The following is a 17,266-nucleotide window of genomic DNA, read 5'->3' on the forward strand; positions in this document are numbered from 1 at the left end:
AAGACCCAATACAGCCATAAATAAGTAGATGAATAAAATTATATAAGAAAAAAAGGCGACCTAATCTAACTTGTGAGCTTTTGCACAACAACCTCTAATCAATATCCTATGTAACCTAGATGATAAAGAACCTGAAAAAAAAAAAAAAACAGATTTCTGTATGACCACATCACTAGGCTGTACAGATGAAATTAACACAACATTGTAAATTAACTCTAAACCAACATAAAACAAAATTTTTTCAGCGATTAAGATGATAAATGTTATAATATGCATGTTACCACAATAAAGAAAATTTTAGGAATATAAAATAAAATCAGATTAATGTAAATAAAATACTTAGGATTAAACCTGACTACAAAGATGAAAGATTTATATGCTGAGAACCATATATCCCATGCTTTGAATTTATACCAGTAATATTTTTAAATGGCCATACTACCCAAAGAAATCTACAGATTTCATGCAATCCCTATCAAATTCCCCAGCATATTTTTCACAGAAATAGAACCAATGATCCTAAAATTTACACGGAAACATACATGACCCAGAATTGCCAAAGCAATCCTGAGAACCAAGAACAAAGCAGAAGGCATAACGCTCCCAGACTGCACACAACACTATGGAGCTACAATATTCAAACAAGGAGGTCCTGGCACAGAAACAGTCCTATGGAACAATGGAAAAGAACAGAGACCCTAGGATCAAACCCACACGCTCATGGCCAATTAATCTTCCACAGTGGAAGCAAGAATATATTGAGTTGGCCACAAATATCATTTGGATATTTCTGTATGATGCTACAGAAAAATTTGAAGGAACAATTTGGCCAACCCAACCCAAGTGAGAGAAGACCATCTTCTCATCAAGTGCTCTTGGGAAAGTGGTACAGCCATAGGACAGTCACTGAAATTACAACCCACACACACACCATTCACCAAAAAGGAACTAAACTGGCTTGAAGACTCAAATAAGAGGCAACAAACCATTAACTCCTAAAGGAAAAAGTAGGCTAAGCATTCTTTGACAGAAATCATAGGTCAGTCTCTAAAGGCAGTAAAAAATAAACTCAAGATATACAGATAGGACCTAATCAAGCTTACGATGTTTTACACAGCAAGGGAAACCCAGAAAGATAATGATTAAAAAAAAAAAAAAAAAAACCCATGGGAGAAAATAGTTGCAAACTTTGAGATCAAGACTCAGATGTGAAGAACTGACTCCTTGGAAAAGACCCTGATTCTGGGCGAGATCGAGGGCAGGAGGAAAAGAGGGTGATAGAGGATGAGGTGGTTGGATGGCATCACTGACTCAATGGACATGAGTTGGAGCAAGCTCAGGGAGATACTGAAGGACAAAAAAGCCTGGTGTATTGCAGTCAAAAAGGTCGCAAAGAGTTGGACACAACTGCCCAACTGAACAACAAAAACATGCACACCACTACACAAAATATATAATCAACAATGACCACAGGGAACTTTTCTCAGTACTCACTATAGGGTACTTTTTAAAAGAGAAAAATAATAGATATATGAATAAATAAATCCTTAGGCTCTACAAGTGAAACCAACAGAGCACTATAAATTGGCACAATTTTATTATCAATGCAAACCTTAAAGAATAACTAAGATGGTCAATGTTATGCTGTACATATTGTATCACAATAAAGAAACTTGAATAATACTGAAATGAAAACAAAATGGTAGCAAAAGATTAAATTATTTAGAGATCAACCTAAACAAAGAAGTGAAATACTTATATCCTTAGAACTATAAAATATTAATAAAGGAATTTGAAAAAGATTTAAATAAATGGGGGAATATCACATGTTCTTTTAGCAGAAGAATTGTTAAAACGGCCATACGACCACAAGAAATCTACAGATTTAATGAAATCTCTATCAAAATGGTCATGGACATTTTTATACAGAACTAGAACCAAAAATACTGAAATTTATATGAAATCATAAATGACCCAGTATTGCCAAAGAAATCCTGAGGACAAAGAACAAAACCAATCTATGGATCAATGGAACAGAAGAGACAGCCCAGTAATAAACCCACAATCAGTTAATCTGGCATAGAGGAAACAAGAATATACAATGGGGAGATGATAATTCCCTCAACAAGTGGCATTGGGAAAGCTGAACAGCTGCATGGAAATCACACGGAAATTATATCACACCATACACAAAAATGAAATCAAAATGATTAAGGCATCACACCATGTAAGTCTGAGAAGAAATCACAGACAAAACATTCTCTGACACAAAATGTATGAGTGTTTCCATAGGCCAGTCTCCCAAAGCAATAACCATAAAATCAAAAAGAAATAAATCTTACCTAATCAAATTCAGGAGCTTTTGCACTACAGGGTAACCATAAACAAAATGAAAAGACCACCCACAGAATGGGAGAAAATATTTGCAAATGATGGACCAGACTAGGGGCCACTCCTCAAAATATACAACAGTTCATTCACTTCAATAAAAAAAAAAAAAAATCCATTCAAAATATAGGCAGAAGATCTACATAGACATTTTCCCAAAGACATATGGCCAAAGTGAAGTTGCTCAGTCGTGTCTGACTCTGTCAGACTCCATGGACTGTAGCCTACTAGGCTCCTCTGTCTAAGGGATTTTCCAGGCAATAGTACTGGAGTGGATTGCCATTTCCTTCTCCAGGGGATCTTCCCAACTCAGGGATCAAACCCAGGTCTCCCGCATTGTAGACAGACGCTTTACCATCTGAGCCACCAGGAAAGTCCAAAGAAAAAAAGCCCAGGGCACCCGGTATTCCCAGGTGGTCTCCCATTCAAGTTCTAACCAGGCCTGACCCTGCTTAGCTTCCGAGATTAGACGAGATCGAGTGCGTTCAGGGTGGTGTGTCCATAGACAAATATTTATTTGAGCCCCTGTTTTGGGGCGGGGGAGGCAAGAGTACTGGAGTGGGTTGCCATTCCCTTCGCGAGGAGATCTTCTCGACACAGGGATTGAACACGGGTCTCCAGCATTGAAGGCAGACACTTTACCGTCTGAGCCACCAGGGAAGTCCATGTGACAAAAGGCACATATAAATATGTTCGACATTGATAATTATTAGAGAAATGCTAATGGAGAAGGAAATGGCTATCCACTCCCGCACTCTTGCCTGGGAAATCCCATAGACGGAGGAGCCTGATAGGCTACAGTCCAAGGGGTCGCAAAGAGTCGAACACAATGGAGCAAATTCACTTCACTTCACTTCAATGATATCTATCAGTCACTGATCACCACAAAAGTATCGGAATTTCCATAATTAAAATGTCTCCAAATAAATTCTGGAGAGGTTGTAGAGAAAAAGGAGCCCTTCTATACAGTCAAAATATATATTTGTTCAGCCACTATGAAAACAGTATGGAGGTTCCTTAAAAATTAATTTATTTAGGGCTTCCCTAGTGGCTCAGTGATAAAGAATCCCCTGCCAAAGTAGGAGGCATGGTTTGATTCCTGATTCAGGAAGATCCCACATGCCAATGTGCAGCTAAGCCCGTGCCCTACAACTACTGAGCCTGTGCTCTAGAGCCCAGGAACCTCAACTACTGAGCCCATGTGCTGCAACTGCTGAAGCCTGCAGGCCCCAGGGCCTGTGCTCCGCCACAAGAGAAGCCACAGCAACGAGAAGCCCACGCACAAACCTGATCCCTGCAACGAGACAGAGGCTCATGCAGCAACAAAGACCAGCACAGAAAAGAGTAAATAAGGTTATATGTTTTAAAGAATAACTTATTTATAAAACAGAAACACACAGATTTAGAGACCAAGAGAACAAACATCCTTACCAAGGGGAAAGGTGGTGGGAAGGGATGAATTAGGAGTAGTATTAACATATGCATACAACTATACACAAAACAATCGACGGGACCTAAAGCATAGCACTGGTAAATCTGATCAATACACTGTATAACCTATATAGAAAAAGAATCTGAAAAAAAATAGATTTATGTATAAGCACACTCTAGGCTATACAAATAAACCTAATACAACAAAGCAAATTAACTCTTCTCCAATACAAAAGAAAAACTTAAGAAATGATTAAGATGATAAATGTTCTGTTATGCATATTTTACCATAATATAGAAATTTGAAAAAAAAAATAAAATTACATCAAAATAAATAAAACACAGGAACAAAGCTGGCCAAAGAGGCAAAAGACTTATATACTATGAACCATAAAATATTGAGAAAGGAAACTGTAGGTGATGCAAAAAATTGGAAATATAGGCCATGCTCTTGAATGGTAAACATTAATGTTGCTAAAATGGTCATACTATGAAAGCAGTCCAAAGATTTAATGCAATCCCTGTCAAATTACCCATGATGTTTTTCACGGGATTCAAATCAATAATCCTAAAATTGACATGGAACCATACATGACCCAGAATTGCTAAAGCAATCCAGAAGACCAAGAACAAAGCAGGAGGCATAACCCTCCCTAAATTCACAAAACAGTAAAGAGCTACAGTATTCAAAACAAGGAGGTCCTGGCACAGAAACAGGCCTATGGGACAATGGAACTGAACACAGACCCCAGGCACAAACCCACACGTCTATGGTCAATTAATCTTTGACAGAGGAATAAGAATACACAATGGGGAAAGACAGTCTCCACAGCAAGTGGGGATGAGGAAGTTGGACAGCCACAGATAATCACTGAAGTTAGTTAAATAATCACACACCTGCCAAAAAAGGGAACTCAAAAATGGCTAGAGTACTTAAATAGGAGATATCACACCACAAACACCTAGAGAAAAATGAAGGGAAAACATACTCTGTTAGAAATCCTCCCATTGTTTTCTTATGTCAGGCTCCCAAGGCAATATAAAAAAAAAAAAAAAGAGACCTAATCAAATTTATGGCTTTTTGTACAACAAAAAGCAAATAACAGAGAATGGGAAAAAATAATTGCAAAGGATGTGATCCATAAGACACTAATCTCCAAAATGTACAAAAAGCTCACTCACCTCAATATCAAAACACTAGCAACCATATCAAAAACTGGATGGAAGATCTATAGAGGCATTTCTCCAGAGAAGACCTTCAGATAGCCAAAATCACAGGAATAGATGTTCAACATCAGACAAAATGAAAATCAAGACCACTGTAAGGTATCACCACAACTATCAGAATTTCCATAATTAAAATGCTCACAAATAAGAATTATTGGACACAGAGTGGAGCAAAGGGAACCCTGCTAACTGCTGGGGGGAATATAAAGTGGTACCACCACTAGAGAGAACAGTAAGGGACTTCCTCAAAAATTAAATGAACTGACTTACAAAACAGAGACACAGACTTGAGAAACAGAGCCACAGACTCACAGAGTATGTAAAGAGAGTTATGGTTACCAAAGTGTAAGAGATGGGTAGGAATAGTTTAGGTGTTTGGGGATAATTTATACACACTACTCTCTACAATTAACAAGAACCACAGTGAACTTTACTCAACACTTTCTATATCGTATTTTGAAAAGAAAAAAAAAAGAATAGACACATGTATAAATAAATCTGTAGGCTCTACAACTGAAACTAATGCTGCATTAAATCAATGCTATTTTAATATAAATAAAATCTTTAAAAAATGAGTAAATGGTAATTATGTTGTACATATTATATCACAAGAAATTTGAATAAAGTTGAAATGAAAATAAAATGGTTGCAAAATATTAAATAGAAACCAACCTGACAAAAGAAGTGAAAACTAAAAAATATTAATAAAGGAATTTGAAATGGAAGAATATCACAAGCTATTTTATTGGAAGCATTAAATTGTTAAAATGGCCATACTACCCCATGAAATCTACAGATTTAATGCAATCTCTATCAAAATATCTGTGAACATGTTTTTATAGAGCTAGAACCAACAATACTGAAATTTATATGGAAGCATTAATGATCCAATATTGCCAAAAAATCCTCAGGACAAAGAACAGATCAGGAGGCCCTCTCCAGACCTCAGGCAATACTGCAGAGCAACAGTCATCAAAACAACGTGATACTGACCATCATGGATCAATGGAACAAAAGAGAAAGCCCAGTAGCAAACCCACACACCTACAGTCAATTAATCTTGCAAAAGGAAACAAAGATATGCAATGGGGAAAAAGAGTCTCCTCAGCAAGTGATGGGAAAGTTGGACAGCTGCATGGAAATCAATGGAATCAGAACACACCCTTACATCATGCATGGCAGTGAACTCAAAATACTAAAGGACTTGAACCCAGGCAGCACATCATATAAGTTTTAGAGGAAATCATAGACAACACATTCTCTGACATAAAATGTATGAGTGTTTCCTTAGGCTAGTCTCTCAATACAATAAAAATAAAAGCAAAAAGAAACAAATGCTACCTAATCTTCAGTTCAGTTCAGTCCACTCAGTTGTGTCTGACTCTTTGTGACCCCATGGACTGCAATACACTAGGCCTCCCTGTCCATCACCAACTCCCGGAGTTTACTCAACTCATGTCCATTTAGTCGGTGATGCCATCCAACCTTCTCATCCTCTGTCATCCCCTTCTCCTCCTCCCCTCAATCTTTCCCAGCATCAGGGTCTTTTCAAATGAGTCAGTTCTTCGCATCAGGTGGCCAAAGTACTGGAGTTTCAGCTTCAGGATCAGTCCTTCCAAAGAATATTCAGGACTGATTTCCTTTAGGATGGACTGCTTGGATCTCTTTGCAGACCAAGGGACTCTCAAGAGTCTTCTCCAACACCACCGTTCAAAAGCATCAATTCTTTGGCGCTCAGCTTTCTTTATAGTCAAACTCTCACATGCACACATGACTACTGGAAAAACCATAGCCTGGATTAGATGGACCTCTGTTGGCAAAGTAATGTCTCTTCTTTTTAATATGCTGTATAGCTTGGTCACAGCTTTTCTTCCAATGACTAAGTGTCTTTTAATTTCATGGCTGCAGTCACCACCTGCAGTGATCTTGGAGCCCCCCAAAACAAAGTCTGCCACTGTTTCCACTGTTTCCCCATCTATTTGCTATGAAGTGATGGGACCGGATGCCATGATCTTAGTTTTCTGAATGTTGAGCTTTACACCAACTTTCCATTCTCCTCTTTCACTTTCATCAAGAGGCTCTTTAGTTCTTCACTTTCTGCCATAAGGTTGGTGTCATCTGCATATCTGAGGTTATTGATATTTCTCCCGGCAATCTTGATTCCAGCTTGTGCTTCATCCAGCCCAGTACTTCATATGATGTATTCAGTATATAAGTTAAATAAGCAGGGTGACGATATACAGCCTTAAATACTCCTTTCCCAATTTGGAACCAGTCTGTGGTTCCATATCCAGTTCTGTTGCTTCCTGACCAGCATACAGATTTCTCAAGATGCAGGTCAGGTGGTCTGGTATTCCCATCTCTTTCAGAATTTTGCACAGTTTGTTGTAATCCACACAGTCAAAGGCTTTGGCATAGTCAATAAAGCAGAAATAGACGTTTTTCATGAACTCTCTTGCTTTTTCGATGATCCAATGGATGTTGGCAATTTGATCTCTGGTTCCTCTGCCTTTTCTAAAACCAGCTTGAACATCTGCAAGTTCACGGTTCATGCACTGCTGAAGCCTGGCTTGGAGAATTTTGAGCATTACTTTACTAGCGTGTGAGACAAGTACAATTGTGAGGTAGTTTGAGCATTTTTGGCATTGCCTTTCTTTGGGATTGCAATGAAAACTGACCTTTTCCAGTCTTGTGGCTACTGCTGAGTTTTCCAAATTTGCTGGCATATTGAGTGCAGCACTTTCACAGCATCATCTTTCAGGATTTGAAATAGCTCAACTGGAATTCCATCACCTCCACTAGCTTTGTTCGTAGTGATGCTTCCTAAGGCCCACTTGACTTCACATTCCAGGATGTCTGGCTCTAGGTGAGTGATCACACCATCGTGATTACCTGGGTTGTGAAGATCTTTTTTGTTGAATTCTTCTGTGTATTCTTGCCACCTCCTCTTAATATCTTCTGTTTCTGTTAGGTCCATACCATTTCTGTCCTTTATTGTGCCCATCTTTGGATGAAATATTCCCTTGGTATCTCTAATTTTCTTGAGGAGATCTCTAGTCTTGCCCATTCTATTGTTTTCCTCTATTTCTTTGCACTGATCACTGAGGAAGGCTTTCTTATCTCTCCTTGCTATTCTTGGGAACTCTGCATTCAGATGGATACATCTTTCCTTTTTTTCTTTGCTTTTCATTTCTCTTCATTTCACAGCTATTTGTAAGGCCTCCTCAGACAGCCATTTGGATTTTTTGCATTTCTTTTTCTTGGGGATGGTCTTGATAACTGTCTCCTGTACAATGTCATTAACCTCTGTCCATAGTTCTTTAGGCACTCTATCGGATCTAGTCCCTTAAATCTATTTCTCACTTCCACTGTATAATTGTAAGGTATCTGATGTAGGTCATACCTGAATGGTCTAGTGGTTTCCCCCACTTTCTTCAATATAAGTCTGAATTTGGCAATAAGGAGTTCATGATGTGAGTCACAGTCAGTTCCTGGTCTTGTTTTTGCTGACTGTATAGAGCTAATCTTACTCATGAGTTTTGCACAGCAAGGTAACCACAAACAAAATGAAAAGACAATCCACAGAATGGCAGAAAATATTTGCAAACAATGGGACAGACTAGGGACTAATCTCCAAAATATACAAACAGCTCATTCACCTAAATATTCGCAAAATATAACTCATTCACTTCAATATTCACAAAGTGTTTTGAACCCATTCAAAAAATGGGCAAAAGATCTACATAGACATTTCTCCAAAGAAGACACACGTGTGTGTGTGTGTGTTTGTGTGTTAATCACTCAATTGTGTCTAACTCTATGTGACTCTATGGTCTGGATCCTGTCAGACTCCTCTGTATGTGGAATTCTCCAGGCTCTTTAAGAATACTGAAGTAGGGAGACTTTCCCTTCTCCAGGGGATCTTCCCAACCTGGGCATCAAACCCAGGCCTCCTGCATTACAGGCCGATTCTTTACTGTCTGAGGAATGAGGGAAGGAAGAAGACATACAGATGGCCAAAGATCACATATAAATATATGCAACATTAGTATTTATTTGAGAAATGCAAATAAAATCTACAATCAGGGATCACTACCCAAGTATCCACTTGGGTATTGTAGATTGTAAAGTATTGTAAAGTATTGAATTTTAATGCTCAAAATTCTCCAAGCCAGGCTTCAACAGTACGTGAACTGTGAACTTCCAGATGTTCAAGCTGGATTTAGAAAAGGCAGAGGAACCAAAGATCAAATTGCCAACATCCGCTGGATCATCAACAAAGCAAGAGAGTTCCAGAAAAACATCTATTTCCGCTTTATTGACTATGCCAAAGCCTTTGACTGTGTGGATCACAACAAACTGTGGAAAATTCTGAAAGAGATGGGAATACCAGACCACCTTACCTGCCTCCTGAGAAATCTGTATGCCAGTCAAGAAGCACAGAACTGGACAAGTTAGAACTGGACATGGAACAACAGACTGGCTCCAAATCGAGAAAGGAGTATGTCAAGGCTGTATATTGCCATCCTGCTTATTTAACTTATATGCAGAGTACATCATGAGAAATGCTGGACTGGAAGAAACACGAGCTGGAATCAAGATTGCCGGGAGAAATATCAATAACCTCAGATATGCAGATTATACCACCCTTATGTCAGAAAGTGAAGAAGAACTAAAGAGTCTCTTGATCAAAGTGAAAGAGGAGAATGGAAAGTTGGTGTAAAGCTCAACATTTAGAAAACTAAGATCATGGCATCTGGTCCCATCACTCCATGGCAAATAGATGAAGAAACAATGGAAACAGAGTTTGTATTTTTGGGCTCCAAAATCACTGCAGATGGTGACTTCAGTCATGAAATTAAAAGACACCTGCTCCTTGGAAGAAAAGCTATGACCAACCTAGATAGCATATTAAAAAGCAGAGACATTACTTTGCTAACCAAAGTCTGTCTAGTCAAAGCTATGGTTTTTCTATTAGTCATGTATGGATGTGAGAGTTTGACTGTAAAGAAAGCTGAGCACCAAAGAACTGATGCTTTTGAACGGTGGTGTTGGAGAAGAGTCTTAAGAGTCCCTTGGACTACAAGGAGAACCAGTCAATCCTAAAGGAAATCAGTCCTAAATATTCTTTGGAAGGACTGATCCTGAAGCTGAAACTCCAATACTTTGGCCACCTGACGCAAAGAACTAACTCATTTGAAAAGACCCTGATGCTGGGAAAGATTGAAGGCAGGAGGAGAAGGGGATGACAGAGAATGAGGTGGTTGGATGGCATCACCATCTCAATGGACATGAGTTTGAGCAAGCTCCAGGAGTTGGTGATGGACAGGGAAGCCTGGTGTGCTGCAGTCCATGGGGTCTCAAAGAGTCGGACATGACTGAGAGACTGAACTGAACTGAACCCAAGTGTCAGAATCTCCAAAATTAAAATGTCTACAAAGAAATTCTGGGGAGGTCATAGATAAAAAGAAACCCTTCTATACTGTTTTGAGAATGAACATTCATTCAGCCACTATGAAGTACAGTATAGAAGTTCCTTAAAAATTAAATGAAGTTATTTACAAAACAGAAACACACTCACAGATTCAGAGACTGAGAAAACAAACTTATCTTTACCAAAGTGGAAAAGTGGTGGGAGAGAATGAATGAGAAGTTTCAGATTAATATTTACAAACTACGATATACAAAATATATAATCAACAAGGACCTACTGCATAGCACAGGGAACTTTACTTAAAACTCTGTACATTCTATATGAGCAAAGAATCTGAAAAAAAAAGGATTTATATATAAGCACATCACTAGGGTGTACAAATGAAATTAATACAACATTGCAAATTAACTCTACTCCAATATAAAAAGAAAAAGTTTTAATGATTAAGATGATAAATGTTTTGTTATGCATATTGTACCACAATAAAAAGTGTTAAAAATATAAAATCACATAAAAATAAAATACTTAGGAATAAACCTGACTAAGGAGATGAAAGACTTACATGCTGAGAGCCATAATATGCTAAAAGTAAAATTGAAGAGGACTCAAAGAAATGGAAGATATCCCATGCTTTTGGATTGATAGCAGTAATATTTTCACAATGACTATACTATTCAAAGCAATCTACAGATTTAATGCAATCCCTATCAAATTACCCATGCCATTTTCCACAGAACTAGAACCAATAATCCTAAAATACACAGGAAATCATACGTGACCCAGAACTGGCAAAGCAATCCTGACAATGAAGAACAAAGCAGGAGACATAAACCTCACAGACATCACACAATACACTGTAAGTTGCAGAATTCAAAGCAAAGAGGTCCTGGCACAAAAACAGACGTGTGAAACAATGGAAAAGGACAGAAACCCCAGTCCCCAACCCACACACCTATGGTCTACCCCCACGGCCAGTCTTTGACAGAAGCAGCAGGAATACCCAAAGGGGGAAAGACAGGTTCCTCAGCAAGTGGTGCTGGCCAGCCGCAGTAAATTGCTGAAAGCAGAACCTCATGCACACCCTTCAGCAAAAAGCAACCCAAAACAGCTTGTGGATTTAAACAGGAAACATCATACCATGCACTCATAGAGAAAAACATAGGCAAAACATTCTCTGACAGCAATCGTTACCATTTTTTCTTAGATCCGTTCTCCCAATAGAAAAAACAAACAAACAAATGTGACCTAATCGACTCATGAGCTTTTTGCACAGCAAAGGAAGCCATAAACAAAATGAAAAACTATCTATGGAATGGCAGGAGATGTCTGGAAATGATGTGACAGATAAGGCACTCATCTCCAGCTCATTCAGCTCCAATTCAAAAAGCACAAACAACTGAATCAAAAGTTGGGCAGAAGACATAACAACATAATTCTCCAAAGACTTACAGCTGGCCAGAAGGCACATGAAAAGATGCTCAACATCAATAATGATTAGAGAAATGCAAACCAAAACCATAACATGGTTTTCATTTGTAACACCTCACACCCATCAGAATAGCCTTCATGAAAAAGTCTACACAAATAATAAATGTGGACATGAAAAAATCTACACAAATAATAAATGCTGGAGAGTGTGTGGAAAAAAGGGAGCCCGCCTACACTGTTGGTGTATGCCTGCTAAGTTGCTTCTGTCATGTCTGACTCTGTGACCCCATGGACAAAGGAGCCTGGCAGGACACAGGATTCCTGGACAATCCCCACAGACAAAGGAGCCTGGTGGGCTATAGTCCATGGGGATTCTTCAGGCCAGAATACTGGAGTGGGTAGCCTTTCCCTTGTCCAGGGGATCTTCCCAAGGATCAAACTCAGGTCTCCCACATTGCAGGTGGATTCTTTACCAGCTGAGCCACCAGGGAAGCCCAAGAATACTGGAGTGGGTAGCCTATCCCTTCTCCAGGGGATCTTCCCAACCCAGAATTGAACTGGGGTCTCCATCATTGCATGTGGATTCTTTACCTGCTGAGTTTCCCGGAAAGTCCTAAAATGATAATAGTGTCTATTTAGCCCAATTTTAGCAGAATGTTTGTTTTACACGTTTTTGTGCCAGGATCTCTGAGTTCTGTAGCTTACAATGCGTTGTGTCTGGGAGGGTTATGTCTCCTACTTTGTTATTTGTTGTCACGACTGCTTTGGGAAGTCTGGGTCATGTATGATTTCATGTATATTTTAGGATTATTGGTTCTAGGTTTGGGGATCTGGTTTGGTGTTTTTGATACAGTAGGTTACCAAAACATTAACTGAGGCCTAATTATAAATAGCATACAGTAAGGAAATCAGAGATTTCCATAGGTGATTTTGTCAAAAGGAAATCTTTTTAATGTTGAGGCAAGAATCTTTGTGTGTGTGTTGAGTTTGACTTAATGTGGAGGCCCCACAGAGGGTAGCAGGTGGGAAAAAGAAGGATCTGAGATTCAAAGGGGAATTTTATTTTTACTAAAATAAAAAGCACGAGTGAATCATGAGAGCAGCAAGAATTTAAAAGATAGGGAGAAATAGATAATGCATGAAAAAATGTTCATGGGGAGACATCTGAGAAGGACATTTTTGGTATGAAAAGTGAAAGTCCATCAGTCCTGTCTCTCTGCAACCCCATGGACTGTAGTCCATGGATTCTCTAGGCCAGAATACTGGAGTGGGTAGCCTTTCGCTTCTCCAGGGGATCTTCCCAACCAGGTTTTGAACCCAGGTCTCCCATATTGCAGGTGGATTCTTTACCAGCTGAGCCACAAGGGAAGCTGAGCTTGGATCACCTGAATCAGCAAGACTAACAGGATCCTGTTGACTTACTTTGTGCTCAACCAGTGGGAAGATTCATTTCAGTTCACTTCAGTTTAGTCACTCAGTCGTGTCCAACTCTTTGCAACCCCATGGACTGCAGCATGCTAGGCCTCCCTGTCCATCACCAACTCCCAGAGTTTGCTCAAACTCATGTCCATTGAGTCGGTGATGCCATCCAGCCATCTAATCCTCTGTCGTCACCTTCTCATTCTGCCTTCAATCTTTCCCAGCATCAGGGTCTTTTCAAATGAGTCAACTCTTCATATCAGGTGGCCAAAGTAATGGAGTTTCAGCTTCAGAATCAGTCCTTCCAATGAATATTCAGGACTGATTTCCTTTAGGATGGACTGGTTGAATCTCCTTGCAGTCCAAGGGACTCTCAAGTCTTCTCCAACACCACAGTTCAAAAGCATCAATTCTTAAGCACTCAGCTTACTTGATTTCTCACATCCATACATGACTACTGGAAAAATCATAGCTTTGACTAGATGGACCTTGTTGGCAAAATAATGCCTCTGCTTTTAAATATACTGTCTAGGTTGGTCATAATTTTCCTTCCAAGGAGCAAACTTCTTCTAATTTCATGGCTGCAGTCACCATCTGCAGTGATTTTGGAGCCCAAAAATATGAAGTCTGTCACTGTTTCCACTGTTTCCCCATCTATTTGCCATGGAGTGATGGGACCAGATGCATGATCTTGGTTTTCTGAATGTTGAGCTTTAAGCCAACTTTTTCACTCTCCTCTTTCACTTTCATCAAGAAGCTCTTTAGTTCTTCTTCACTTTCTGCCATAAGGGTGGTGTCATCTGCATATCTGAGGTTATTGATATTTCTCCCAGCAATCTTGATTCCAGCTTGTGCTTCATCCAGCCCAGTACTACATATGATGTATTCAGCATATAAGTTAAATAAGCAGGGTGACGATATACAGCCTTAAATACTCCTTTCCCAATTTGGAACCAGTCTGTTGTTCTATGTCCAGTTCTGTTGCTTCCTGACCTGCATACAAATTCCTCAAGAGGCAGGTCAGGTGGTCTGGTATTCCCATCTCTTATAGAATTTTCCACAGTTTATTGTGATCCACACAGTCAAAGGCTTTGGCATAGTCAATAAAGCAGAAATAGATGTTTTTCTGGAACTCTCTTCCTTTTTCCATGATGCAGAGGATGTTGGCAATTTGATCTCTGGTTCCTCTGCCTTTTCTAAAACCAGCTTGAACATCTGCAAGTTCACAGTTCACGTATTGCTGAAGCCTGACTTGGAGAATTTTGAGCATTACTTTACTAGCGTGTGAGATGAGTGCAATTGTGCAGTAGTTTGAGCATTCTTTGGCATTGCCTTTCTTTGGGATTGGAATGAAAACTGACCTTTTCCAGTCTTGTGGCCACTGCTGAGTTTTCCAAATTTGCTGGCATATTGAGTGCAGCACTTTTACAGCATCATCTTTCAGGATTTGAAATAGCTCAACTGGAATTCCATCACCTCCACTAGCTTTATTTGTAGTGATGCTTCCTAAGGCCCACTTGACTTCACATTCCAGGATGTCTGGCTCTAGGTGAGTGATCACACCATTGTGATTATCTGGGTCATGATGATATTTTTTGTACAATCCTTCTGTGTATTCTTGCCACCTCTTCTTAATATCTTCTGCTTCTGTTAGGTCCATACCATTTCTGTCCTTTATCGAGCCCATCTTTGCATGAAATATTCCCTTGGTATCTCTAATTTTCTTGAAGAGATCTCTAGTCTTTCCCATTCTGTTGCTTTCCTCTATTTCTTTGCATTGATCACTGAGGAAGGCTTTCTTATCTCTCCTTGTTTTTCTTTGGAACTCTGCATTCCAACGGGTGTATCTTTCCTTTTCTCCTTTGCTTTTTGCTTCTCTTCATTTCACAGCTATTTGTAAGCCCTCCTCAGACAGCCATTTGGCGTTTTTGCATTTATTTTTCTTGGGGATGGTCTTGATCCCTGTCTCCTGTACAATGTCATGAACTCTGTCCATAGTTCTTCAGCACTCTGTTTTAGATCTAATCCCTTGAATCTATTTGTTACTTCCACTGTATAATCATAAAGGATTTGATTTAGGTCATGCCTGATGGTCTAGTGGTTTTCCCTACTTTTTCAATTTAATTCTAAATTTGGGAATAAGGAGTTCATGATCTGAGCCACAGTCAGCTCCCAGCCTTGTTTTTGCTGACCTTATAAAGCTTCTCCATCTTTGGCTGCTAAGAATATAATCAATCTGGTTTTGGTATTGACCATCTGGTGATATCCATGTGTAGAGTCTTCTCTTGTGTTGTTGGAAGAGGGTTATTGCTATGACCTGTGCGTTCTCTTGGCAAAACTCTACTAGCTTTTGCCCTGCTTCATTTTGTACTCCAAGGACAAATTTTCCTGTCACTCCAGCTGTTTCTTGACTTCCTACTTTTGCATTCCAGTCCCTACCATGAAAAGGACATTGGGTGTTAGTTCTAGAAAGTCTTGTAGGTCTTCATAGAACCGTTCAACTTCAGCTTCTTCAGCATTACTCATTGGGGCATAGATTTGGATTACTGTGATACTGAATGGTTTGCTGTGGAAATGACAGAAATCATTCTGTTGTTTTTGAAATTGCATCCAAATACTGCATTTTGGACTCTCTTGTTGACTCTGATGGCTACTCTATTTCTTCTAAGGGATTCTTGCCCACAAGAGTAGATATAATGGTCATCTGAGTTAAATTCACCCATTCCAGTCCATTTTAGTTCACTGATTCCTAGAATGTTAATGTTCACTCTTGCCATCTCCTGTTTGACCACTTCCAATTTGCCTTGATTCATGGATCTAACATTCCAGGTTCCTATGCACTATTACTCTCTATAGCATCAGACTTTACTTCTATCACCAGTCACATCCAAAACTGGGTGTTGTTTATGCTTTGGCTCTGTCTCTTCATTCTTTCTGGAGTTATTTCTCCACTGATCTCCAGGAGCATATTGGACTCCTATCAACTGGAGGAGTTCAACTTTCAGGATCCTATCTTTTTGCCTTTTCATACTGTTCATGGGGTTCTCAAGCCAAGAATACAGAAGTGTTTTGCCATTCCCTTCTCCAGTGGACCACATTTTGTCAGAACTTTCCATCATGACCCATCTTGGGTGGCCATACATGGCATGGCTCATAGTTTCATTGAGTTAGACAAGGCTGTGGACCATGTGATCACATGCTTTGTTTTCTGTGATTTGGCTTTCACTCTGTCTACCCTCTGATGGAAAAGGCTAAGAGGCTTATGGAGGCTTCCTGATGGGAGAAACTGACTGAGGGGGAAACTGGGTCTTGTTCTGATGGGTGGGGCCATGCTCAGTAAATCTTTAATCCAATTTTCTGTTGATGGGTGGAGCTGTGTTCCCTCCCTGTTATTTACCTGGGGTCAAACTGCACATGGTGATTGCAGCCACGAAATTAAAAGACCCTTACTCCTTGGAAGGAAGGTTATGACCAACCTAGACAGCATATTAAAAAGCAGAGACATTACTTTGCCAACAAAGGTCTGTCTAGTCAAGGCTATGGTTTTTCCAGTGGTCACGTATGGATTTGAGAGTTGGACTATAAAGAAAGCTGAGCGCTGAAGAATGATGCTTTTGAACTCTGGTGTTGAAAAAGATTCTCAAGAGTCCCTTGGACTGCAAGAAGATCCAACCAGTCCATCCTAAAGGAGATCAGTCCTGGGCGTTCATTGGAAGGACTGATGTTGAAGCTGAAACTCCAATACTTTGGCCACCTGATGCGAAGAGCTGACTCATTGGAAAAGACCCTGATGCTGGGGAAGATTGAGGGCAGGAGGAGAAGGGGATGACAGAGGATGAGATGGTTGGATGGCATCACCGACTCAATGGTCATGGGTTTGGGTGGACTTCAGGAGCTGGTGATGGACAGGGAGGCCTGGAGTGCTGCAGTTCATGGGGT

General features: G+C 39.7%; 1 long non-coding RNA gene and 1 pseudogene across 1 annotated transcript in view; both read right to left on the bottom strand.

Annotated features, from left to right (window-relative positions):
• Positions 1 to 17,266, bottom strand: part of LOC132346540 (uncharacterized) — a 109,876-nt gene that overhangs the window by 80,312 nt on the left and 12,298 nt on the right. The gene's annotated exons all lie outside the window — the stretch shown is intronic.
• On the bottom strand, positions 2,777 to 2,895 carry LOC112448943 (uncharacterized; annotated as a pseudogene).

Source organism: Bos taurus, chromosome 11 (assembly GCF_002263795.3).
Source record: "Bos taurus isolate L1 Dominette 01449 registration number 42190680 breed Hereford chromosome 11, ARS-UCD2.0, whole genome shotgun sequence".
In the NCBI taxonomy this organism is placed as follows: Eukaryota; Metazoa; Chordata; class Mammalia; order Artiodactyla; family Bovidae; genus Bos; species Bos taurus.